The sequence below is a fragment of the Dromaius novaehollandiae genome, chromosome 16 (assembly GCF_036370855.1).
Source record: "Dromaius novaehollandiae isolate bDroNov1 chromosome 16, bDroNov1.hap1, whole genome shotgun sequence".
NCBI classification, from domain to species: Eukaryota; Metazoa; Chordata; class Aves; order Casuariiformes; family Dromaiidae; genus Dromaius; species Dromaius novaehollandiae.
The window spans coordinates 15,687,419-15,712,130 of record NC_088113.1 but is presented as its reverse complement, the minus strand read 5'-3'; the positions used below and the strand labels follow the sequence as shown (position 1 = coordinate 15,712,130).

Genomic DNA, 24,712 nt, shown 5'->3' with positions numbered 1-24,712 from the left:
AAGCTACTGCTGGTAACAAGCACTTACAAAGAGGAGATTGGAAAAAATGCTGTAACAAGTTTGTCTTGATCCTCCTGAAATATTTATGTTTCCACTAAAAGATACAGAAGTGGTCATTTCGCAGTAAGAAACTGTGCTTAGCCAGGAAATTATTATACAAGGAATTTTGCTTCAATGGTTGATTAGAAAAAAAAGCAGCTTCAAAATGAGGCTGCACGCTGGCTGCTTTCCTCCTTCCCCTTTATTCGTGGTAGAGCTGGGGGCATGTGCTCAGCGCCCAGAGACAAGTGGAGGTGAGGGCAGAGACGTGCACATTAGTCGCGAGGCTGCAGCTCCTTATAGCTGAGGCTGCGGAGCTGGCTTGGTCTGGGAGCCCCAGGCTGCTCGGGTCAAACAGAGCCTGAGGGAGCTGCGTGGCTACTACCCGCCTCGCTCTGATTTTAACCTCCTCATCTGCCATCTTAGAGTATTTACTGCCCACTTTGTCCATATCAACCTCTAGCCCCATCTGGAAGTCAAACAAGGTGAAGACAGCTGAAGTGTTACTCTAACTGGCAGCACCTCTATAAATCTCTCTTTATAAGGAGCCAGTGTAGTTTTACAAGTGTGATGTCTTTTTATTTTATTATCCAGCATTCAGTACATGAAACTTTTCCCACAATGTGTAAATTTAGAGGGGGAGGAAACCCGGTCTCCCCTGTCTCTCTGCCATCAGCTGCCTTCCTGAGATCAGGAAGCATGTGGAAATGTGAACTGCCTAAATTCGGAATGACTAGGAAGTAGCTTAAAAGTGCTACTTTGTACTGTGGCACTTTTGTAAAGTGTGTTTTATTTGACAGGACTTAATAAAAAAAATCTTTTAATCTCTGTCACTGTGGGTAGGTGGAAAGGCCAAAAAGTCTAAATGTTTTAAAGGGAAATTTTAATTAGTATGCAAATTTGACTTTCTGCATTAAAATGTCATTTACTAAGTAAATGTTGTTGCACTAGAAGTTCAGGTATTTGATCATTTTCTGTCAAGGTGCCTTTGCAAATTTCCTGAATGTAATAACAGCATTTCAAAAACAAAATGAAATTCTCCCTTTGTTGCAATGCGTTGGGTACGCTCTGCCAAAGCCTGTGTGACTAGAATATCTTAAATCAGCCACCAGCTCCTAGTGCTGTTTCTCTTCCCCTCAGTTTGCAAATTTTTTTCTCCACTCAGTGCCTGCAGAGGTTTCCTGAAACAGGGGAGCAGAGAAATATATCCCTGAGTATCATAAATTTAAATCATTCAAGCATACCAACAAAATGATTACAGAAGCTATTGTAGTCATTAAAGTCAAAGGAAGTAGTAGCTGAGTTATTGTCAATTACCACTGAAGGTTACAACAGTGATTAGCATTTACAGTATTTGGAAAAGAATTATGCACATTTTGATAGTTAACTAATTTCATTGTCTCAATAAAATACACATATTCCTGTCTGTTGAAGAAGGACATGAACAAGATCAATGGTTGATGGCCCTGCCTTGCTCTTAACATAGAGAAAACGATGTTCTAATATAAAAGTGATGGAAAATAATTGTGAAGCAAAAAATGGGAGAGAAAATTAAATAAAGGCAGGAAATTCCAAGTTTAGTTTCTTTCATTCAGTGTCTGGGGGGTCAGTGGCTGCTTCCAACCACCACTGAATGAATTTACTGTCTCAAACTACACCTTATATGGGGCTCTTCAGGGATCAGAAAACATTGCACATGGGAGCCATATGTTCAGCACTTGCTGTCATTTATTGAGAGCGGAGGTTCAAGGCTAAGAACTGATTTAAACATCCATATTTAGAGCTCTTAAGCACAAAATAAGGTACAAATTCTCACAAAAGTTGAAAGCAGAAGGGAAAAAGCTGTGACCCAGCATAGAAGTAGTGTTGGAAAAGAAAAGGAATGACTGGGGGAGGTAGAGTTGTTGCCTTGCTGAGTAGCCCGCCCTGCTGAATACACGATCCCGTAGTGCCAGCTGCAATGTAGAGGCCTAACACAGTTGATGAGTGTAAGGGTGTGAAGGCTTGCAGTGACCTAGGTACTAGATAAAGGGACTCACACTAACTGTATCTGCCAAGGGCCAGGGACAAAAGAACCACTTCAGTGTGGGTTTAAGGGAGTACTGTTTCCAGCTTTGCCTCTTTTTACATAGGTGCAAATTTACCAGTCATATCCACAAACATGGTGTAGCGCTCGAGTAATATAACCCTTGGCGGACCTTTAAATTTTTCTGTATGTGTTTGTACAATTTCATAGACTGGGTTTGCTGCATGAGCATAAAATGTGCAGTTAGGTGTTCCTGATTTGGATGCTCCTTGCAGTAAATCTAAAAATCATATATAACGCATTATGGCCACAGTGGGGCTTTCTAACTGTTTCTCACACACATGCCTAATTTGCTCATGCACTTCCTCGGATTGTCACCTTGGCTGGAAATGTCTGCAGGTCCATGAAGAGTGACTAACCTTCTGACCCTCAAAGCTGCCCTTTCATGGCAGGGTTGAGATGTATTAGCAGGAAAGCATGCTCTGTTATTGCATGTGGCTTGCCTGTGGATAAACACCAGAAGTCAATTCCTGCCATTGTTAATCCGGCCCTTTTGATGAGCATGAAATTTGTGTGATGAAAGAAACTATAATGGATTTTTTTTTTGCATAATAGACATTTTGCTGGTTAAAAAAATACCAAACTCCATTGCATATGAATGCTTTCGCTGTGTTAGCAATTTTTATACCTTATTGGCAATGCGCTAAAGCAATGAAGATTCAGACTTCTCTGTTCCCCAGAGATCCTTGTAATTACAGCACTGACTGCTGGAGCATGAAAAAAGTCATTTGGCAAAATGGCCATCTTGGCTTCCTCTGTCTTATCCTCCCCTCTCTCTGACTTCCAAGTCCTGTTTGCTCAGTTTACTAGACAAACACATTGTTTGCTATTTGCCAGGGCAGATGTTTGTTTAATTCAGCACCTTCTGCTTCCTTTCTGAGACTGAGGAAAGTCGTACTGTTCACTGCACTTTCTTTTCTGTTTATATCACCTCTCCACCACCAGCCAAGGTGCAGAAAAGAGAAAGGACAATGGTCACTTTGAAAATTATTTATTCAGCTCATAAAAAGTGGATCTATGTGCTAGCATTTATAGGGTCTTAACCATCATCTCCTGTATTCTATAAATGGCACATGACAAAACAGAGGGAGCATCTAGCTCGACTGTGTCACGGTGCATAGAGGCTACATGCAGCCATTGAATGTCTTTGTGTAGAGAACAAACCCCATTTTTCAAAAGAACGTGAAGATCCCAACCTGAACTGACTCATGCTCTGATCCAGCTGGGTCCTGCTTGAAGCCCTGCTGTGGAGAACCATTACTGTCAGGAGACTGTTTGTCTTGTAGACTGACTAGTTATCCAGGGTCAGACTGGCTTTCTCTGTCAGAAAACATCTCAGGCCTCTACTAAGGCCTGAGAGGGATGGGAAAAATGGACTTTACAATAGAGATCAGTAGACGAGTAACTGTGGTTTCAAGAAACATCTGTGTCCTAAGTAAAACTCTCACCACTGAAGTCCATGTTCTGGGAGTCTCAGCAGAGTTTGGATCAAGCCCTTTATTCTTCCTTTTTGTCTTTTTTGTATGGCCAGTACAGTGTGTTCTCTCCTTCCTTCACACTTCTCCAGTTCTTCCTTTACACAGGCATCCAGTTTCTCTAAAGCTCTGCAACTTTCTACACCTTCCCTCCTCAAAGGTTGGTTTTACATACCAAGCAGTAGGTCTGAGAACTTAAGCAACTCTGAGTGGATCCAATACAGCAAAAGGATGAAGACATGTTGTTCTTCTACTTTAATAAACAAAATAATGCCATTATTCCTGATCAGCTTGTGAATTTTCAACAAATCCAGAAATAATTACTAGATTTATATATAGTATCTAACCGTAAATGTGGAACTGGGCGTTTATCTATGTGCTGTATGTACCCACTTTTCTGTAAATAAAGAAGCACTATAATTGTCATCAGAACCATTTGTTGCAATTTGAATGCCTATAAGTAATGAATAGGCAATGCAGGTTATTCATTACAGGCTGAAAAACTATACATATTGGCTTGTTACCGCTTTGCAGAAATCGGGCAGAAACCATAGAAGTGTTGCGGTATGGAGCTGACACGGTTGTGAGTCGTCTAGGGCAGCACTGCTGTGTGCCACTTGGCACTGCAGGGTTTCCTGATCGTGCTGTTGTATTTATTCCTGCTATGCTATAATCTAACAGACTTATTGGAAACTTCAGCAAACCATGCTGTGAGTTTCACATTTCAATTTCACTGTAGATGTCTTTCTTGACTTTTTTAAGATGCAGTCTCAGACTAGCCAATGGAAGCAAGGGTCTGTGAGCATTCGTAGTTTGGTATATTATTTTCATTTCCTCAATAGTTGTCTTGTCTCAAGGAATCAATATAATTGCTTTGCAATCAGTTCTGCCTCTCATCCATTGGAAAAAATCTTATGTGCAGTATCACAAGTTGCCTTACAAGAAATATTCCTAAATCCCGAATTGATCTACTAACTTCATGTGGCATTTTCTGCACAGCTGGAACAACCTTTTGGGAGGGAAAAAAACACAAAATTAACCAATGCAACAAATTCTATGGTTGTCAACAGTATGGAGAGTTTATGGGGACACAGAAGTGGTGTCTCTGTGACTTGGAGCTGTTTGGCCCAATATTCTCCAGAAGAGTGAATCAAAGCCTTGTACTGTATGTGGCAACAATATCACTTCTTTGATTCCTGTTCTGTCTCATTCTTACCACATCCTCCTTGTTTCTTGATTTTATAACTGCCATCCACTGGACAGACCGTTTCAAAGACTGCAGGCCTCTAAATCTTCCTTTTTGGGCCATCATGTTGTATGGTTGATTCATTTAGTAAACACCTTGTGTTTTAGACCATTGCCCCAAGACATTTTGTGTCGCATTCCCCTAAAAGAACAAAATATCTCTGCAGTGCTCCATTTCTTCTTTTTGTTCCTCATACCTGCAATTTTAGTGTTGTCAGCAAATACAAACATCTTACATTTAATATTCTTATTTATTTCGCTTAGAATGGGTATCTTTACAAACCTCTCAATAGCCTTTGGCAATAGATTTGGTTATCTCAGAATTTGTAGTATTACTGTATGAAATTTGTGGACATCTATGGAATGCAAACATTTTCATTATTTCACCTATCTAGAAAGGTAAAAGGTAGGATGACTGTTCTTTTGGAAATGATCCAGAACACAGTGACATCAGTGCTATCTTCCCACTGACTTCAAGGGCCTGTAAAGCACCAGTGCAAATTCTGTGAGTGGCTGATGGAGGATGCCTGGGAGTTACCCCTAACAGCCAGACAGGCTTTGATGTACAGCTAGTTTCAGCTTCTTAGAAAAAACATGTGTGCTGAAATACTTCACCCCCTAAAACACAAATAATCTCTTCAGCTTGTGACTCCTTCCAATAAGGTGTAACACAAAATGCCTTCGAAAATAGCAGCAGCCAAATTCTTCCTCTGTTTATGTGTTCATAACAGATCAGTGAGCAAAATTCTCCTTTCACTTCCATCGGTGTAAAAGAGGTGACTCCATTTGAGGTGGTGAAGGTCTTCTGGGGGAAAAGAAACCATTATATGACAGACAAAAGTGAGCCTGCTGATTTCAGCTCAATTGCATAAGTGTAAGTGAAGGCAGAATTGAGTCCTTATTATTTCCTGTCTGCTGCATTTCTCTCATTTTGTCATGGCAGCTGTGTAGAGGGAAACTCTTGAGATTTCTACAGCCAAGTTTTCTTTCCCCGGTAAAGCTATAGTGACTCACATCTTAGATTAGACTTTTCACACTAAACCTAACAAACAACATTTAATGTATCTGCGGCTGGGCGGATGTCCCAGTAAACAGCTGTCTCTACCATGCAGATGTTTCTCATCTCTTTAGGAAAAGCTTTGGTGGTCAGGCAACAGGATCACCTGCCCTTCACCCCCTTGGAACCTGCAGGGACATTGTGGGCTAATGGTGCATCCAGTCTTTTCTCTCTGCGATTGTTTCTGTGAATATCATAACTGCGTTGCTGCTGTTCCACAGGGAAACACATTAGCCCTTGCTGTCATCCTCCTTTGTAAAGACAGGAACAAAGTGAAGCTGCTCTCTGTCTTTGGAGGCCTCCCTAGGTGACTCCTGCTGACAGGGGCCCCTTGTGTTTCTGAAGGAAATATTTAACAAAGCAACCACCTCCTTATCTCCAGTTCCTCCTAATTTTCCTCCCCCACCTCGCCTTTTCTTTTTCCAAACAACAGTTCTCTTTTACCTTTTGCTAGCAGTGAAAATAGAGTCTTTGAGGAATGCAGGCCTGTATTAGCTGTTCTATATTTCTTTTCCTCCTCTAACTATTCTTTTAACTTGCTCCAGCCTTGGGGATTTTTTTAGACTAGATCTCCCCAATCTGCCTCCCTCCTAGATTGTTTGTGTTTGAAAGGCTTCTACATTTTGCTGATGCTAATCTTTACATCGCACTTATTCCCATTGGCCTCTGTTGCCCTTTTTCCTGTTGGGATGGATTTCAGTTGTATCCTCTCCAATTGTTCTTTAACTTCTTCCAGCTCTGTACTGTCAGCTTTCTGGTGCACCAGAGGACTCCAAATTGAAATTCCTCTGGGCAGTTCACATTTCCCTAAATTTCCATAAGGCTAAAAGCATTTGGGATTCTTGCACTGAGGAGTATTTCAAATGTAATGGTAACCCTGTCCCAGATGTGCAGAAGTCTGTATGAGAGGGGCAGTCAACAAGGTGAAAGCAACACAGGTCTTTGCATGCTTACCTGGTTATTCATGCGTGTATCTGACTGACCTGTAGGTCAATCAGCACTTGTGCGAATGCAGGCATTTCCCCATTTAGCAGGAATGGCAGAGGACAGTCAACCAAGCTGCTGTAGGATTGGTTCAGTGAAGGCCAAAACCTCTCATCACCAGGAGCAGCAGCCCTGACCCCTGAGTGGAGGAGTAAGACCTCTCGCTCCTGACTCTCATCCTTGCTGTGGGCCAGCTACTGGAATAGACGTTCGCCAGCACGCTACACTCATGTTTTACTCAGTTCACCGACTTACAATATGCACCAGTAAATCTCAGGGATCATTTTTATTCATCCTTAAATATTAAAACTGAATCAGTGCAGATTTGGATGCATTGTGGTGGGTAGATGCTATTTCCAAAGAAGTCAATGGCAAAACTCCAAGTGAAATCAGTGAGTACAGGAAGGGCATCTGACACAGGCAGATATTCACAGTCAGGACTAGTGCTCTGGCCTTCTAAACCTTGCTGTTTGGAAGGAGACAGCAACCACAATGTGAACAGATGCTCTGTCCTTCTTAACCTCCCACTTCCTCTCTTTTGTTTGTATGTGCCAGAGATTCACAAGCAGAATATTTCTTTCAAAGGCAGGGCTTTTTTCTTCATCCATTTTCTGATGTTGTGCTTTACTTGTTTCTTTCAAATTGTCTTAAAAAAGAGAAAAGGAAAACTACTTCTTTGAGACTACAGGGAGAAAAAAGTATTTCACTGAAGTCTCATCAGGATCTTGGCTAGAAGCACAGCAAACACCATCATTATGGTTAGCAACAAAGGACACAGCATTGCTTCCAGCAAAATCACCACTTACTTCAGTGTGAGCCAGATTAGGCCTGGAAAAAAACCTGAGTGTAATAGTTAGAGGAGAAACTGACTTTGGATAAAACAGTAAGCCATACCCCAGACCTTGAATGACAACCATTTAGATCCAAGACTCAAGGAGATATTGTCTTTCCTCTATTACCTTCCCCAATGGATTCCGCTTGTTACTTTAACAAGTCTCACAGTCTCTCTCCCTCTAGCAAGATCTTTTGTCCCTCCTAATTCAAACTCCCTCCTTAACTGAGGCAGTGGAGTGCAGGTCCTTCAGATAAACACAAACTTAATTAGGTCATATTCTGGGTAAATAATGTGTGGGTGGGAAAAGGAAGAAAGGGGAAGGGTGAGAGAGAGCAAGCAAAAGAAAAAAGGAGACAGGGTTTTGGCAGAGTTACAGAATTGCAGAAAGCTTCTTGCAAGTCTCTCAAGCTAAAAATGGGAGAGGTTTGCATTTAAAAAAAACTTCAATAGGTCCTCAAACTGGCATTTTTAGTGATTAGGTAGAAAGGATTTTATTTATTTTTAATAACTTTTAATGCTAAACACTTGTAATTTTCTGCTACAAGCCATATCTTCTGTTTTTTTCTTTTGTTCAAATGGAATTTCCTGTATTTCAATTTGTGCCCATTGCCTCTTGTCCTTTCACTGGATACCACTGAGAAGAGTCTGGCCCTACCTTCCTTACTCCCCCTCATCAGGTATTTATACATGCTGATAAGATCCCCCCTGAGCTTTCTTTTCTCTGGGCTAAACAATTCCAGCTGTCTCAGCCTCTCCTCGTATGATAGATGCTCCAGTGCTTTAATGATCTTTGTGGCCCTTCACTGGACTTTCTCCAATTTGTGCATGTCTTTCTTGTACTGGGGAGCCCAAATTGGACACAGTACTCCAGATATGGTTTCACAGTGCTGACAGAGGGGAAGGATCACATCCCTTGATCTGCTGGTAGTGCTTTTCCTAATGTAGCCCAGGAATGCTGGTGGCTTTCCTAGTTGCCAGGGCACACTGCTGCCTCATGTTCTACTTGTTGTTCACCAGGACACCCATTTCCTTCTTGGCAAAGCTGCTTTCTAGCAGGTCAGCTCCCAACTTGTACTGGTGCATGGGGTTATTCCTCTCCAGATGCAGGACTTTGTTGAAGTTAATGAGATTCCTGTTTGCCCATTTCTCCAGCCTGCCAAGGTCCCTCTGAATGATAGCACAACTATTTAGTGTATCAAATACTCCTTCCAGTTTTGTATCATTGGCAAACTTGGTTAGGGCGCACTCAGTCCCATCATTCAGCTCATTAATGGAGATATTAAACACTATTGGGCCCAGTATTGATCCTTAGGGGATACCAGTAGTGACTGGACTCTAGCTGGACTTTGTGCTGCTGATCACCGCCCTCTGAGCCTGGCAGTCCACCCACTTTTCAGTCCACCTCAGTGTACACTTATCTAGTCAGTACTTAATCAGTTTGTCTACAAGGATGTTATGGGACACAGCATTGAAAGCCTCACTAAAGTTTAGATAAACCACATTCACTGCTGGATGTTGCTGGATGAGGGTAGCCTTATCCACTTAGCTAGTCATTACATCATGAAAGGCTATCAGGTTAGTGAGAATTTCCCCTTTGTAAATCCATGGTGACTACCCCCAATCACCTTCTTGCCCTCATATGTTTGGAAAAGATTTCCCAGATTATTTGCTCCATCACCTTCCCAGGGATGGAGTTGAGGCTGACCAGCCTGTAGTTGCCCAGATTATCCTTTTCTCCCTTCTTGAAGATAGGAGAGACATTTGCTTTCTTCCAATCCTCAGGAACTTCTCCTGATCACCACAGCCATTCAAAGATAATTGAGAATGGCCTTGCAATGGCATTCGCCAGCTCACTTAGCTCTCATGGGTACATCCCATCAGGTCCCATGGACTTATGTGTGGTGACTCTGTTTAAATATTCCCTAACCTGATCCTCCTCCATCAAGGAGAAGTTTTCCTTGATCCAGACTTTCCCTCTGGTCTCAAAGACCTGAGATTCCTGAAGGCAAATATTACCATGAAAGATGAAGGAAAAGAAGGCACTGAATATCTTGGCTGTTTCTGTGTCCTTCATCACCACGTCCCCTGCCCCATTTAGCAGTGGACCCATACTTTCCCTAGTCTTCCTTTTGCTGCTGGATTTTCTGTCAATGGATTTGCTACTTAAGCTTCTGATGAGTTTAGTAACACCTGGAAAAAGGTGTTAAATACTTCCATTGAAAACCTAGACTTTTCTTGCATCCCCCAAACTGATAAACTTTCTGGAATGTCTTGGCTGAAAAATTGCCTAATACAAAGCGTTTCATGTTTTTGGACCTTTATTGTTTGCTTGCTTTGTAATGAAATAACAAAAATGTTTGAGGAAAGCAGACTCTTTCCTTAAAAATCTCTATCCTCTCAAAAATGTTGTTTTCCCATGACAAAGGTTAGTGGAAAAAAAGCAGTGTGCACTAGGGATTTGCTTGTGAGCCTATCCAAAACAGAAGTGTTTAAGACCAGTCCTTGGTGAGAGAGAAATTGTGTCCCTTTCCTCTGCAGTAATCACTTTGTGAGCATGGTGAGGCCATCTGAAGGTCAGCTTCTGATGTTCTGTGGCTCAGAGGAAGTTCTGACCTGTCTAAAGGCCTTGGAGGAGACCGTGGGATGGAAATACCCCAAAGAACAAGCTACATCAAACGTCTGACCCTGGTTACAGTCAATATACATGTGTTTCTTGTCAGTAGAATGGCTTGTGTTCTGTTTAAATTTTGTATGTGAGATTTTGGCTTCCATTGGAAATTTACAGGTTACCGAGAGTATTGAATTCTACATTATCAGCTGTGGGCCCCAGATTCCACTCTTAAAATATTGCCTAGTTTCCGCATGCTGAATTGGCTGCACGTATCAGCTTCCTGAGTTCTGCTTTCCAAGTTCAGTGCTTGCCTAAATTTTACTTCTCCTGAAACATTTTTGTTAGTATAGTGAATGGAAAAAGTTTACCATTATGCTCAATCCATAAGTTTATTCTACTCTTTCTGAATGGATAATTTTCTTTACAGGAGACATTATGTTCAGTATGATTCTGATCCAAGATCATTACGTAATCAGGATTACAAGCTTTAAAAAGACAGTTCCAGAAAGGATGTTGCAAACACACACACACACACAGAAACATGCACACACACATACACACACATACACATATATGTATATAAATATGCATATATGTATACATATGCAACTGTGGAGAGGAGTGTGAATCCAATGAACACTATAGAGCATTCACAGCAAGCTCATGTTTCATGGCTACAGCCTGCTAAATTTTAGACTTTTTTCCTTAAAGCTTACTGAAGTCAAGAGAAAGAAAGTTTTCCCTTAGGCGTTGGATTAGGTACTGGATGAAACCAGACAAAAGACAGCCATGGAACCTGGATCTTCTAGATCTTTGCCCTATCGCTGAAACTTCTTCTAAGAATCAAAAAGACTCATGAAGAACATAGTATGATGTTGACCTTGAGTACTATTGACCTCCCTGATTTCAGTGATACCTCTTTACACGGGAATATGTCAGCTGCTACAAGCTATCAGGTCATTATCATGCTATAGATAATACTTCTCTGAAAAACAAATGATACCCAGAGGTCGACCACATTGACCAATTCTTGTGGCCTAGTATAGAGATACCATTTTGGCATTAGATGCTATGTGGAATAGCTTTGAGTAGCAGAAGCTGTGACTTTGAGGATTTAGCTTTTCTGTTCCAGCCATATACATGAATGTTCAGTGTCTGTCATAGAGGAATATATCTTAGAATAATTTTTGAATAGATCAGTGCTTTCCTAGACTGATATCTCATTTTGAACTGTGGCCTACTCAAAACATTTGAAAGAGTGGTATAAATTTAGTTCTTTCCTTTAGTATACCATTGGAAGACATTTCTTCCTATCCCACAGTGCTAACTGGCTTCCATTTATCATCTGTCTGTCAGTGTTAGAAATTTTTACCTGAGTAGAAGATGGAGTACGGAGAATACTGAGCATGCATAAGCCATGGAAGGGTTAACAAAACCAAAGCATTCTTGTGGCTGCAGAGTCTAGTGTGATCTTTTGAGAGGGGGACGGCACCAAGAACTGTGTTTGATTTATTTTGCACAGGCAAACTCAAGACAATAGAATTTCCTTTGTTTTCATCTGTAAAACCAATAGACAGACCAAAAAGGAATAGAGGTGAAGGGTGATGGAACTCATATTTTTCTATCCTCTGTGACTGTGTCTTCAGTATTTCTTGTGATCTGCAGATATTGCTTTCAGCACAGTGACCTTTGAATAAACAGGACTGTGGTGTCCTAAGAGAAGTGAAATAAAAAGCGCAGACAAATTTGACAAACTCCGCCAGGTTTGTGACTTCTCTTCAGCAAAACTAGATAGACAGAGTGGACTTTAAATATTAATATAATCTAAAACATAAAGATCTAGAGAAGACCCCCATGAGACTCTCTCAGTTTAACTATTAGTCTGCTTCTACTTAATTCCATAAGGGAGGAATAGTTTAATTGGTGACCTTCATGTGGGATTTTAAGAATAAAAAATAAATCCACTGCACATTTAGCAATATTATAGGCATGTCAGAGAGAGAAAAAGAAAACAGATTTTTTTTCAGAGTCTGTATACTTGTTGGAAAGTTTATGCCCAACCTTTTTTTCTGTAAACTTAAATATCACCAACATTTTACTGCTGATACTGATAATTTAAGCAACTTCTCATGAAAGCTAGAAGAATTGCCTTTCCTGTTTGTGGCACAGAGCCCATGGTTCCTATTCTTCAAACCACTCAGTCAAAAGAAGGGAAAATATCTGTGCATCTGCACATCCCATTATATCCTAACCTCCGAATGCAGAAATGGCATCTGAGTAGCGAAAAGCTGTAAAAGCCATTGATGAAAGCCTGCTATGGCTTATTATGAACTCTACCTGCCTGCCTCAATGTAGTGTTTTATTCATTCCACATGAACAGCTTTCAGAAGGACCACTTACTTGTATCCGTACTACAGCAAACTGTGTTGGTTCCTGTTCCAAGCACACTTTCACATTACTCACAAACTTTCCCATGTCAGGCAAACTTTGTTATAGTCCATCTATTTCCCCTGGAATATGGCATTTGGGGCTGTTTTCAGGATTGCGCTACATAATATTCTGTGACTAGATACATAGCTATTTCCTTATAACATGAACTAAACAAGCACAAAGTTAAGGCAAGTTATCCTGAACCCTGGGTCTCAGGCCAGCTGCTTTGTCTTATCATCTTGTGGGATGTTCTGATGTGAAAGTAATACTGGCAAGAAGGAGAGCTTCTCTGATAGAGCTTGCTGTCTATCTGGCCACAGTGGTATCAAAACCACCTGGCAAATGTGCACACAGCATCTACTTCCAAGCTCGATCTGACAGCAAGACTCCGGGCCTCAGTATGGATTGTGAGCAGGATGTCTGTGCAGTGTGTGGAAAAGCTCAGGAGGGAGGGCAAACATTTTTCACTTCATATATCATTGCTCACAACTCACTGCTGGGATTCCACCAAGTCAGCCAGTGCTAAAATGTTGTGGAAAATGAAATTTCCTGGGTTATTGTTTTTGGCAGTTCTAATTACATTGGACAATTGGGCACTGGAACTAACATGAACGTTCCTGATATTAATAAGAAAAAGACATACTTTTAGTTAGCCTGCTCTGGTATCTAAGCAAAAAAATGACCCCATCCTTCCAGAACTGAAGCAGATGCCGAGTATTCTCACCATCCAGAACAGTCTTTGCATCTGTCTGTAAAGTAACATCACTTTGTGCAATACTCCAGCAAAAAACAGAGTATGCAGCACCTACTGATTTCAAAGTAAGATCCCACCTGATGCACTTTTCCATCACTGTTCTTTTCAACAACCTAAAGACTTAGAGTCTAACAGTAACTGAGGCAGAGAAATAATTAGTAGGCTGGAAAATCAGCAAGGAGAAATTAGTTACTGCCTCACCTCTGAGTTTCAGTCTTTAGGAACTGCAGGCCTTTCTGTTTCATTAATCAGCCTCAAGCTAGAGAAATGCCTGCTGCTCCATTCCTCCTCGCTGCAGCAGCGTGCAGGCAGGGGGTTCAGGGGATACGCTCAGTGTTGCAGACAGAGCTAAATAATGTGCAGCCCAGGCTGAGGAAATGGAGAGGGTCAAAGCTGGATTCAAAACTGACTTAAAAACAGTTTTAAGCTACCTCTCTTCCCCGAGTTGGTGGATATAGATCAGAGCAGCATGGTTATCTGTGTGACTGAAGGACAACCTAGTCTGGTCTTACATGGCCCATTTCACCTTGGTATCCAAACCCCTGTCTGCGTACGGCGACCACCAGCCTGCTCTGCCTTGTGGCTGTAGTAATGCAGGATGCTGCTTTTCCTCAGGCAGTGGTGTGGAGGGCTCTGTGTGTGTGTGTGTGTGTGTGTGTGTGTGTGGGTACATGTTACTGCTGTGCTGAGGAAATCCCAGGAAGAGCCGCTGCAACCCCTTCACTGAGCATAGGCTGATTCTCAAGGAAAAACAGACGTTAGATTCCACTATTAACGGAATATGATGGAGGCAGGACCATGTTTAATACTTCCCCTAAAATAACTTTACTTAGCATTGTGTTTGTTCTGACCAGGGAGAGATCATTATGGCTTACATTGCCTCATGTTGTTTGACACGGCATAAGAAGGGAAAAACACTGATGTCAGAGGAGCAATCACAGGACAGAATAAAAATCAGTGAATGTTTCTTCAGAGAAATACTTAGTTTAAGTGATTAGCTCTTATTACCACTCATCAATTATCCTTGCAGACTGTCTAAGGATGACCTTGAATCAGGCCTTTCTCCCATTGCTCTCCCACATACTCAAACCAGCTTCGAGCCACCAGCCCTGATTTTGCCCGGGCTCAGTCTGTGGTCACCAGCGCTGTCAGGAGTCAGCAGTGGTCCCCTGCCCACGCTGCCTGCAGCCTGCCCAGTGCCTTGGTGCAGTGCCATTGATCTTCTACTGCCGGGCCTGAGGCCATGTGCACTCAATGTCTCTATAAACCCCAAATGATTTCATATCCGAACTGTGTAGAGCAAACTCGCTCCAATTTTATTTGCAACAATCTAGGACTCCTGACACTTTACAAGGTTGCAAATAAGAATTTATATGTAACATTTCTACATAGTGACTCATACCCAGACTTGTTTCAAATCAATAAATCTCTATGGAATAAGCCCCCCAATTCAAGCCCAAGACATACTGATCCCATTGCTCGTTCTCTTTTTGGAATACGCATAAGTGGCGTAGGCTTCACAACATGATTAATAAACCCAAACTCTGATGGATCAAAGTGGTGAAGGGAATGGGAGCGCTTGCTCTGTGACAGACTGCATACTAATAGAGATTTATTAAAGGAAGTACTGGGATCCTTTAACCCATGATTCACTGTGTCTGTTCAACCAGGGGGATCCTACAGTGCTTTATGGCAGGTTTAAACTAGCCAGGTAGCCAGCTCTGTTGAAGACACATGAAGAATAAAGTGTCTGAACTAGAACTCGTATGTGGCACAGTGGCACCTCAGAGAAAAAAGCTAACAATGTGGACCCAAGCTGACATGAGCAATGTCATGTTGGGTTTCTTAGTGAAAATAATAAAAAAAAGCAAAATCAAACCTTTGGAAACTACTGATGTGGAGACTTCATTTTCAATTAATAAAAAAATTGGAAAATTCCTGATATTTCCTTTGAAGCTCCAGCTATGAGGGAAATGAGCAGGTTATTTAGTATTTCCATTCCCTTCCTATCTCATCCCACGTGAGGGGTTGTGAGGGGTTGGCTTCTAGTTCCAGTGGTTTTAATGCTTCTAAATCATTAGCAACACTGGGGTCTATGATTCTGTCATGCACGTGTAGCATTTCTTGAATTGTAGTGATACCTTGATATCATAAAGAAGGTCAGGGCTCCCTGGGCTAAATACTAAGGTCAGATAGTCCCTGCCATAAGGATCTGGTAGTCTAAATAGACCATTTCAGTTTTACTGAGTGAGGAGTGCAGCCCAGAGGGACTGCTTGCTTGCCACAAGTCCCTGCTAGAAATGTTTTCAGATGCAAAGGAGGGAGACGTGCCCCTCCCCAGCTGCCTGGGGTTAACGTGGCAGTCTGACTGCAGGGTGGCTCTGGTCTGTGCAGCCTGGACCCCTGGCAGGCTGGAAGGCAGGGGGTTGGAGAGCCATGTGGGAAGGAGGGAGGGCACAGCTTGAGCGCCTTGCTGCCAGATGCTCCATTTTCTCACCAGACTTCCCTGCCATGAAACAGGTGGGCCAGGGAAAGGTCCTGCCTGACACTGAGGGAGGTGGAAGTATTGTCTGAGCCCTATCCCTGTCTGGGCTTGGTAGAAGGACCACAAACCTAGGAGTTCAGAGTAAGGAGAACAAGCTTCTCAGTGTCTCCATTTTGGCCCATGACTTACATATGGCTGTGTCCATTCCTGTGGGAGCTCAGGGTAAGTTTCCTCCAGGCCCAGTGCAGTGTTGGAGTCACCAGGTCATATTGTGTGGAGAGATTGAAAATGCTGCTGTCACTGATGGAGCATTAAATGCCCAACAGGAGCTGGTAGTACATGGCCAGGAGATTTGAAAAAGTTCTAAATTAAAAGCACGACAGACTTGAAAAACTGTCACTGAATGAGAGCCCAGGAGTACAGGCTGTACTGATTGCTACCTGGAGTAATATTTCTCAATTGTTTTCTAAAACTTTTCTTTCCCTTTTTTGTAAAATAATTGCAACAATAATGCTAAAGAAAACCTCTTCAAACACAAAATCACTTCTGTTGTTGTTGAATTTTCTGAATGCCAAATACCTGCTGAGTTAATCTTTGGAAGAACAAGAAAAGTTTGTTCTTTGTATATGTAGATTGTTTTGGCATATTGTTTGATTCTGCTTTTGATAGGGGTCATGTTTCTCAGCTTAGCTGGATAGTTTGTTTGTTCCTATTCATTAAAAGGGACCCTGCAGCTATTTGGGGAGGGAATGTGGTATTACATTATTATTGCTCCAAAAAGTATGGACAAAAATGTATTGTAAAAATTCCAAGGTTTCTAGTAGGAGTTCTCTCAGTAATAAAGGCTCTCAGTCTGCTGGAGTGTAGTTAATGTGCTAGCATTGTGTTGGGCTAATTAGACAGATCCTTGAGGTACAGAGTTAAAATATACAGATAATTCTGGATATAGCCTATTGGTGCAGTAGTTCTCTGCAATGGATAAGGAGGGCAACAGCTTCCAGACAGCCTCTGCTTTGGTCACCTCCTTCCCTAGCCTTTGTCATAATCATATAACAAAACGCGTGCGATGCTACAGGGCCCTGTCTCCCTGATGCAGGATAAAAGTGCATTGATGCTGATATGAGTTTTCATAGCCTGGGGCAGGAGACAAAAGGCCCATGGAGGAGATCAGCACTGCAGAGACCAAAACATCTTGTGATGTATTGTTTTCAGTTGTTCAAATTTGCATCGGGGCTGGAGGCATATAGCACCTTGCAAGTTGATGGGGTTTACTTCTTCAACAAAGAAGAAAAAAAATGAGAAATTGTCCTCTTTTTCTCTCTCTTCAGCTATGCAGATCACTGATATGGGGGCATTAACTAAAATAACTCCAGTTGTTCTACAACGGCACAAGGCATTCTCTTCCAGAATAAAGTGCCTATGCTCTTGACTCATTGTCATGCCCTGAATAGAGAACAATGATTTGTTTATTATTATTATGGTTAAATTGCCATCATTGGGCAATTATTCCAAGAGAGCTGATTTACACTGGAGTAGCTAATCCATAATAAATTATTGTGGCCCACCTTATGGTCAAAGCCACACCTATTGCACTGAGGCCAATATTTCACTTCCTCTGAGAAGTTCTCCTCTATCTAGGCCATCGTTAGCTTTTCAGAACCCATACAGCATTGCTGTTGTTTGCACTGGCAGCAAGGCTTTTCTAGTGGTTGGCTTTAGTATTTAGGTCCCTAACTCAGAGGAGAGTGGAACTTGTAATCTGTATTTGGCTTTGGCTGTCTTCCCTCTATCTAGCTCTTTACTCATTCATGGTATTGGCTCGCACTGCCACAGACATGTTTCCCCTGCCACAGAGTAACTTTTCCATGAAGAAAGTCACGAGATTTCATCTTTGCTGTAATGCAGAGTAATGACAGCATAATAGTATCTGACCTCCTACAAAGTTCTCAGAAAACAGAGAGGCTGGCATTCAGTGCTGTGAACAAATCACTGCATTCCACTATACAGATAAAAACAACTGCCCAAGAGCTCTGAATTGATCAGAATATTCATGCCTCTAATTAGAGAAACCTTTATAACCCACTGTTTCTTTCCACATTCCAGAGTTACTGTGAGGAAAGTCGTAAAGAGACCACAGAATCTCTTCTTTTATGTACCTGTCTTTATTATTTTTGCAGTCCAACATAGTTGGGGGTATCTAATGCATGTGCAGCAGAGGGACAGAGAAGCGTTTCAACACCACACCTATTATGTGCAGTTTTGTGTATGGACATGACGTTATCTTGCTAACACAACACCAGAGAGAAGGGAATGAAGCAAACATAGTACATTTGGGTCAAACAGATCACTTCCACTGAGTAATGGCTGTGTTTCAGGTATATAATCTTGGCTTTAATGTGATTTGCAATTTTTAATTAAAACATTGTGGCTTCCAAGGGTTCATTAATTTGTTCCTTTCATAGCTCTGACCCACCTGACTGATTCTCCACTCCTCTGCGCTCTGTATAACCATTACCCTTGCACAGAGTGTAAACACCTGCCTCCTGATGTTGTGTCATTCTGGCCCGATAGGCAGCCCCATTTGCACAAGTAGAATAACTCTTGCTGCAGTTTTTCAAATGAAACTGGAAAAAGGGATGCATTTTCCAAACTGAGATGTTTCCTCTTTATATTTTTAATTTTCCAGATTTTCCTTCAAATTCAGAAATGCTAAGCGGTTCTTTTTTGTGTTTTGAGTTTTGTCTCCTATTTTTGTCACTGACTGTGAAGGACGTGTGAGTTCAAGGTACTTTGTCCACCCTTCCTCTTTTCTGTGCCACTTTGTAGATTTCAAATCACCTCCAACATCTGTTTAATGGCAAAAGACAAAAGAAAACTCCATCACTTCATAAACTTTCTTCAATTGAGAGTGGAAAAATTAAATAGTGACAAGGAGAAAAGTGAAAGTGAGAGAATTAAAAGCAAACCCAAAACTGTTCCAAAAAGCAAAGCAAAAAATTATTCTCTACTTTTACTGTGTTTATGGACTACAAAGCCCTGCCTTGTCTTTCTTTTTCCATCGGATCTCCAGTAAAAATAGACTTTCCCACAGATTAAACCTTGTCCCTCCAGTCTGACACCTTTTAGTTCTTAGATAAGATTTTAATCTTGGATATGTACTTAGCATATTAATAATTATCATTACAAACCATTATCGTAATTCATGTTTGATTAGTGAGCAGTGCTGTGTAGGGAATCTGGCTGAACATCCCTTTGGAAAGTCATTGGCAGCACCACATTTGTTACTTCAAAGGACCATTCTCTTAGTGCCAGGAGTCAGATTTCTCTTTGACAGTATACAGGCAAATTCCACTAAAGCCACCAGTTTGACCAATGGTTAAAGCCACTCAGGTTTCCAATGAGTCTGGATGATTTTGACAAATATCTTCCATTTAAACTGTTGAAAAAACAGCTCCCTGAAGCCTATGATCTGCTATGAAAATCTCCATCTTCTCGTATACTGTGAAGGCAATTAATCACTGAGATAACCTCTTTCTCTTAAAGCTGTAACTGCAAGACCACATGCTGTACTGAAAGCATAGCTTAGGTAGCGCAGGCTGCAGAAAGCACTTGGTAGAAAGCTGTGGCTTGTGAGATACAGGCAGTCAAACTCAATAATTATGCCCCTTCTGTCCGTAAACACCATCAGAAAGAGGCAGTGGCCTGAGTTCCCTTTCTGAGTTCCCTTCAGGAGCTGGGCAGGATCTGATCCGGTGGCATATGCCCTCCAAACAAACACCACGCTGTCCCCTTTATTTAAGAAGGAAATCCGTGACAGGGTCATGTTCTAAGCAGAAGTGAAAATAAAAGACTGGCAGGTGATAGAAATAAAATGAATTCTGGTAATAGAACAGGCTCTAAACTGGAGAGCTAATTATAAACAAACAAATTAAAAATATATATGTATAATTGGAAAAACATACCTGCCTTTGGCATTGTCCATTCCAGTTCATTGTGTAACTAAAATTATGTTTGCTCTCAAGAGGATTTTGTGTACCTCTCAGAGCAGAAATCCTCTTTGCTATTCTGAGTGTCTGTTGAGGAGTCAGAGCGGCAGTGGATGTGTATTTCAAAGGCAAGAATAAAAGACAGATTATTGCTCAGATGAATCTGACCTTGCAACCCACATATTTTTTGTAATTCTTACTTTCCTGGTTGGATGTTTCAGTATTCCTATATTTCTGTTAAGAGAGGGACAGACAGACTAGACAGAAATACACTCAGTGCTGAAGAGACAAGTTTGTGCCCATGAAAGGTGTAAGCCATGTTCTCTTCATTTCCTTTCCTTTCTGTGTTTTTACAAACACCAGGGTTAAGCAATGAATGATGCCAGGAAAGACCTGGACACATAAGTCAATAGCTTAGCTTTCTACAATCTACTGCTGTGTGTCTTTGTGCATGTGGTAGACGTGGACTGCAGAAATCAATGTGTTGAAAATAAGCACAAAGGTTTGCATCAGGAAACTATTTCTCTAGTCTCTGAACTCTTTCTTCCACCAGGCTTTTTCCTAGGCATCACTCTGTATGCCTTGGTTCTTAGCCTCTTTTTCCCTTTCCCATCTCTTTTCTTTTCTGCCTTTGTGTCTCACTCGTACCAGTTCTTTTCTGGCCCTCCTCCATCTTGTTTCAGCTGTGCCATCTTTAACTTCCGCTGGACACAGTCCCTTCTCAGTGAGAAAGGTAGTGCTCCTGGCCCTGTGAAAATATCCCAGTATCACATGATGGAGTACCTGAAGTATTCCCTAATGCGTACTCTGAGAAGAAGCAGCTCCATATTTTCATTTCGAATTAGCACTGCTTTGAGCAGGAGGCTGGACTACAGGACCTCCAGAAGCTCCTTCCAACCTAATTTATTTGATTATTCTATGATTTACTGTGAGACTCTGGGGTGAAATCTTTCCATGAATCAATGAATTTCAGCCTTTTTTCTTTTTCTGCAAGTGAGGTGTCTATGCAGTGAGTTCAGACCTCCTGATAACCATCCCTTTCAGTCATGTGTAACCTCTTAGAAGTAGCTTAGAGAACACCCCATCCCTTCTCTCCCAAAGGTCCACGGATCATCTCCCAAAAGACCATAGTCCTAGTGAAATCAGGAGAGTAAGATCAGATAGTTTCTCCTGTTTGGATGTTTGACTGAGGACCCAAGGAGTGAGATTATAGAGTTTATAAGCTTGCAGACAGTGGAATTCCCCACCCTGCTTTCTAATTCCTCAAATATCTTCAAAAACGGGATTTCACAAAACAAGCAAGAAGGTCTTTGGCTGGTCCGATGACAGAAACAGATGTCTATTTCTTGACATTAATGACATTGGCACCCAATTCTTTTTCATAGATACCCAAAGTAGGGGATATTAATCTTCCCTCCATCTTTTTATGAGCTGTGGTTTCCAGGTGGTGGGGGCATGGGGCAGCACTGTGTGAGGAACATAATCTTTGAAGAGGGGAGTGATATGAGACACCTCTCTCCTTACCATTTGCTGTAGGCTAATGCTGGTGTGAAATCAGCTCCTTCTTGTTCATTTTGGATCCTGTCTGAGGCATTTAGCTCTCCCTGTGCTTTCTGTAGGCAGCTTATGTTTTCTGGTGGACTCTGGAGTTCCCATGGGGTCAGGTACCTAACAGGAGACTTTGTGATATCCGCTGTCACATCCAAATCTCTTATTTTTACGTAGCCCTAGATGCCCATGGGAACAGGCTGTGCAGAGCAGCTCTGGGTTCAGAATCCAGAACTTAGGATTCTTTTGAGTGTCACATACTCAAATACTAAATTTTGGGTTAATTTACATTATTGCTGGCAAAACCCCCTTCATTTTGCCTACAGCTAAAACGTGTGAATTGGAAGCTTTTGCCAATTCACAAATCTCCAAGATGCCCAAATTCTCCCATTTACCTTGCTCTGCAATTCACGTCATGCTGTTCTCTGCATGGGATGCAAAGATTTTGATCCATGCCACATGCTGCACATCTTCCCAATGAAGCAAAAAGCCTCCCTTGCTGGCTGGTACCCTGCTGACATCCCATTTCTTCTAATTAGGACCCTGAGTAGTTAGTGCAAAATACAAATGTGGCAGGATTCCAAGCTGCAAAACGAAGGGAAAGTGAGGAAAAAGATAGTTGGACAGCTAAGGGAATATGTAAATGTATTTAAAATAGATGATTCTAACTGCAGTGAACAGATGAATTTTTTTTTTCCAACTGGATGGCTTTAATCAAAAATGATAGTTCATACATCTGCTCTTTGAAGATAAGCCCGCAGTTACACAAAACACTTAAAGAAAGAAGCTGTGGTGTGCTGATGAGACCTCAAAAATTCTAACCCATGACTAGGAAGATTATAGTCTGGTTACCTCAGCAAGTTGCTAATTCTGAAATATTAGACTGAGTTATTTGTCCTGTCTGAGGCATGAAAGGGATGCCCGTAGATTGTGCTAAAGCAATTAAGACATTTTACAAATCATTACTGAACTCTCTTGATTGAACAGGCATTTCCCCTCCAGCCTTTCTCTGACTTTTCTACAATTGTTTGACCTAGAAAGGTAGCTCTCCATCATCCTGGCATTTATTTTATAATGCAAGGTAAAGATTATAAATTAAAGCAAGCCTGCTTCTGGGGAATACAGGGCTTCTCTGGAAATTGCAAGCTCGAATTTAAGTTGCAATCAGGGATTCCACCTTCATGAAAGTCATCAGATTAGATGGATACCTTTCTGACATTATCTCAGGGAAAAAGTTTCCAGAACAGAGGGAGGGAGAATGCTAAGTCAAAAGAGAAAGAATATTCAGGATCTTTATGCTTCCTATGAGTTTGTTAGGAACAACAATCTACTGAAAATAATTACACTATTAATAACTGTATGTATTGTCTTGCTTCATCAGGCCCAAGAATTTGTTGTCCATTTAAAATCAAGAAAGCCTGTATGACAGAAGCCTTTGGTGGATTTGTATGTGAAGCATTTAAACTGTTTGCAGTTCACTGTTTGCACAGTATTTCTTAGCATTTGGATTCTTGACAATCACGGCCCCGACTGAACCTACTGAGAGGATCCGTATGACCTCGTTTTGCCATTCCCTCCTTCACAACAGTGCTGAAGACTCTTCATTATAGGGAAGCTTTTACTAGTAGGAGGCTGGGGAAGTGTCACAGCCTACAATGCTTTCCCCCTTGTTTTGCCCTTCAGTATAGGGCACATACGCATAATCTATCTTTATTTTGGGAGTCAAGGCCTGTTTTTCTTCTTCCAGTATCATCCATCTGTAATAGCTCCCCTGACACAAAAGCCCTATAAAATCACTGTCATCCTGAACCCCCTTTATTTGAGAGCTTTATATGCAGAAGTATGATGTGCAGTGCCTATGGAGAATCTCAGTCCTGGCCTCATACCTGCAATTAAGCCAGTCATCTGCTGGGAAGAAAAGGGTCAAGCTGAGGCAGGGAGGAGAAGGCAGAGGGCAGGAAACTGTCAATATGCTTTAGAAAATGGTATTAAAATTATACAGTGTTTTAGTTTGGGGAATTTTCTATTATTTCTTTTACAGAGTTGTCTGCCATTAACTTTCCAGACTGTATTTCCCTTTTTGTTCAGTATAGGGTATCTACAGCAAGTAGTATTAGTCTTCCCTGGGTTGAGATTTTTCATTTACTTTGTACGAGCTGCACTGACTGCTCTAAAGAGCTTCACAGGCATTTTAGCCATTAGTAAAATGGCTAAAACTCTGTAAATATTATATGGTCCTGGAGAGAGTATGTTTATGCTGCTGGGTGTTCTAAATTCTGTAGACGACGAGCCTCGCATTGAAGTTCTTTTGTCCGGATCTAAACTGTAATTATTGAACAATTAAACCATCTTCCACCTCAGTGAAATAGATAATATGAATATGTCAAGACTGTTTACAGGTGGGGATCTTCTTTCATGTCTAATCCTTCTTTCCTCTTTTCTGGATGCTCTCATAAGAACAAAACCTTCCCTACAAGACAGTTTAGCTGGGAGAAATTTGGGGGCTGGATCTGTTGATAAAATCCTTCATAATTCCCTCTTCCATGCTTGCCAAAGGTGTTCCTCTTTAGGGTTCAGGGATGCCCAGTGTAAATTCTCTTTCCATTTGCTGTCCGTGTTTTCCCCGTGTCCCCATGCTGTTTCACCCTCCCAGTTCTTGGGCTCTTTGTGTTGGTGGCGGTTTTTACTTACTTCTCAGCTCTCTTTGAAGGCGTTGAGATGCTGCACTTCAAAAAGGTACCTTTCAAAAATAACAACCTGTTTTAAACTTCCACTAATTTCATAAGTCTAGACCAAAGGAAATAGTGGCATTTTAAGGAGTTGCTAGCATACCCAGTTCAAGAAAGAATAACCTGTTAGTGGTGTCTGAAATGACAGCAAGCAAGCTGAGAAAATAACAGCAGTGTTTAACATGAGGTGAGCCCACTCAGCACTGCGGAGAATTGTTCACCCTGGTGTAGTGATTTGGTAGCTTTCTGCTATTCCACGTGTTTTCCCTGCAGAATAAAACTGCAGACATGAACCAGACAGACCCTCCCCCTTGAGTTACAGTGCACTATTAAAGGTTGCTCCGCTACTGAACAATGACATTGCAGTTGCTGCAGTTCAAATTATTGTATTATTATTCTGCACTCAAGCATAACGTTTTGGTCTAAGACCTTGTGGAGCAGTGTCTAG

General features: G+C 41.5%; 2 long non-coding RNA genes across 2 annotated transcripts in view; one reads left to right on the top strand and one right to left on the bottom strand.

Annotated features, from left to right (window-relative positions):
- Positions 1-24,712, top strand: part of LOC135330129 (uncharacterized) — a 208,156-nt gene that overhangs the window by 173,127 nt on the left and 10,317 nt on the right. The window lies entirely within an intron of this gene.
- Positions 18,727-24,712, bottom strand: part of LOC135330128 (uncharacterized) — a 33,706-nt gene continuing 27,720 nt past the window's right edge. Inside the window, exon 3 of the long non-coding RNA XR_010391935.1 lies at positions 18,727-18,848. This is a non-coding gene — a long non-coding RNA (uncharacterized LOC135330128). The remainder of the gene's footprint in view (positions 18,849-24,712) is intronic.